The 2,994-nt window shown below is 42.8% G+C and overlaps 1 pseudogene; it reads right to left on the reverse strand.

Annotated features, from left to right (window-relative positions):
- Positions 1–1,832: 1,832 nt before the first annotated feature.
- LOC144267821 (small ribosomal subunit protein uS13 pseudogene) lies at positions 1,833–2,300 on the reverse strand (annotated as a pseudogene).
- Positions 2,301–2,994: the final 694 nt, after the last annotated feature.

Below are 2,994 nucleotides of genomic sequence, written 5' to 3' on the forward strand. Positions count from 1 at the left end.
TGATTTCATTAGAGTTATTCCAGTTTTGCTGAGGTTGGACTGAGATCAGAAGCTGACCCTGCATTTACATTTATACCAAAGTGTGATTACTCAGTTTACATATTTCGTGAGAACAAATCACACACCACGGTCTAGATCGCAAATGCGTTACAGCTGACAGTAAACTATCGCAGAATTTGCTGTGAAATTGAGTACAAGGGCTTGATTCTCCGATCAGCTACACAAGAATAAGTTGTGAGTAACTATCTTGAACACAGTGGTGTAAAACTGATGTAGGATTGTACCTTACAGCACAATATAGTGGAGGCAACACTTTTAGCCCCTGCCTTGGGGTGAGTTGAGCATTCTTTAAAGCAACCAAACAGCAACCTCTCCATTTAATTAAAGAGAGGTACTGACCAGCTCTGAATGGGAGACTTGGGCTGAAGGCAGATGCAGAGTCTGCGGGCTCAGGGCAAGAGAGAAAATTACTAAACAGCTGATGATGATTTATTACCTGAAGAACACTTCCCTATGAAAGACTGAAATTCTAGATTCTAATTGAAGAGCCCCATTATACACAATGGACTCAGTGAGCCAAATCTTGTTCACTCTTTTCATGTGACTGCTCTCACCGGGATCAGTGGGATTACTCATGTGAGTAAGCAGAGCAGGATGTGGTCGATCATCAGTGTTCAAAGCTTCAACACCATCATCAATAAAATGCCATGTGTGGTTTCTTTCTAAACTCAGCTAGTTTATTTTGGTCATTGCAATATGAATGATTGAAAGTCAGTGTTAAACACACATTTTTTCTTAAGATTATTTTCCTGCTCCCCTGCAAGAATACAAATCCTTTCATGTGTCTCTGGTTATTAAATACTTACTATTAAAAACCAGGGTACAGCTCAAGGTGTAAAAGCGAGCCACCTATAACGTCTGTCAAACTAACGCTGGATTGTAAATTGACGTGTGTACACAGTGGGTCTGATTCTGCTTCGCTTATACCACCATAAATCAGGAGTAACATCACTAAGTAAGTGGGTTTACATTGGCACAAAACTGGGGTAAAGCAGAGCAGAATCTGGCTCCAGCGCTGAACTAGTTGCATGCTGACTTTTGCTAGGACTTTTCCATGCTAGTGTCAGGCAGGCTCAAGAGGCACCATACAAATAATACGATGATTGTGACCCTGATGTGCTTTCACTGCGTTCAGTGGCACTGTCTTGTCCCCAGTGAACAAGACATTAACCTCAGCTAATCTTAACAGCTAACCTAATAGGTTAGGCTTCTGGTGTCCTGAGATCAATGCCTACCAATATTGTCTCACTGTTTCCTTGGATTGCCCCACCAGTCTATATCCATTTTTTGTCTTATCTTATACTTAGATTGCAACCCCCTTGGGGCAGGGACCATCTCTTTATTCGTTGTTTGTACAGTGCCTAGCACAATGGGGTCTTGGTCCATGACTGGGCATTACAACAATACAAATAATAATCATCAGCTCTAGGAGGGGCTCAAGGATCAACTCTCCTTGTACAGGAGCTCCGGGGAAGAACTATAAGCCAGCTAATGGGGGAGAGTGGCTGAGGAAAAGTTAGAGGCATGATCCCAGGCCAATAGGAATTAGTTGGGGAAAGGTTTGTGGGCTTATGTTAATGTGGTCTGATTTCTGTTTATAAACATTCCCCCTTTAGGAAAACCCCTGGCTTACTGCACTGTTTTTGTTTCTGCAGAGTCTTTTCACCATCTTAAGGTTCCATAGGTGGGGGAGAGGATAGGGACACTTGTTATTTATTTATTTTATTTATTTATTTTGAGAACAGCACTTTATTGCAGACACAGGGCAGACACTACTTCTTCTTGGAGACACTGACGGTTCTGGCCCGGCGCCTGGTCATCTTGGTGTGCTGGCCCCACACGCGCAGCCCCCAGAAGTGGCGTAGGCCCCGATGCACCTGGATTTTCTTTAGCCACTCCAGGTCCTCACGCAGTTTGCTGTCCAGCCCGTTGGCCAGAACCTGGCTGTATTTGCTGTCTTTGACGTCCTTCTGCCTGTTGAGGAACCAGTCGGGGATCTTGTACTGATGGGGGTTCTGCATGATAGTGATGACACTCTCCACCTCATCATCTGTCAGTTCCCCAGCCCTCTTGGTCAGGCCAATGTCCGCTTTCCTCAGCACCACATGAGCGTAGCGTCGACCCACACCCTTGATGGTGGTGATGGCGAAGGCGATTTTCCATCGCCCATCTATGTTGGTGTTGAGCACTCGCAGGATACGCTGGAATTTCTCAGGGATCACAAGAGACATGGCGGCTACTCCGCATTAAAAGGCAGTTACTTAGTCACTCACTCAGTATAAAGTTACAGAACAATGAATATCTGAAGCAACCAAACCAAACTCCTCAAGATCCTTCAACTTCGCAAGGGAAAAGAGGTGGGGTTTGAAAATTGAATCCATATCCAACATTTTTAGCCTGAGCCCGAGTTTTAAGTAGAAAGGACCAGCTTTTGACAGGTGTTTAGGCTGTCTCACGGAATTTTCAGAGGCGCCTCAGACTTTTGAAAATGCCATGAGGCGCCCACTTGCACCGTGAGTAGTGGTAAGCAAAGTGTTTTGGCCTCAACTTTTTTTTCGGTGAAAAATGCTGCTTAACTGAAACATGTTGTGAATTCGTGTCTAATTTGCTGTGTTGCTTTGGTAATCCCGTCCTAGCCTCCCCAAAACAAAAAACAAAAACCAACCCACCAAAACCACACACCCAAAAATGTTTTGGTTTAGACATTTTTGAAAGAAAATGTTTTCATTTTCAGTCAAAATTATTTTTCTTTTCAGATTTTATTTCGATTTTAAGAAGGTTAAAAAACCCTCAATAATTAAACAAAATGTTTTGCTCAACCCACAACTTTTTTAAGAAAAAATTCAGGTTTCAAAAAATAAAAATAAAATAAAATATTATATTGGGGTGACCTGAAATGAATTTTTGTTTTATTTTTGATGTTTTGGTTCGGCC

This window comes from Eretmochelys imbricata, chromosome 7 (genome assembly GCF_965152235.1).
Source record: "Eretmochelys imbricata isolate rEreImb1 chromosome 7, rEreImb1.hap1, whole genome shotgun sequence".
Classification (NCBI taxonomy): Eukaryota; Metazoa; Chordata; order Testudines; family Cheloniidae; genus Eretmochelys; species Eretmochelys imbricata.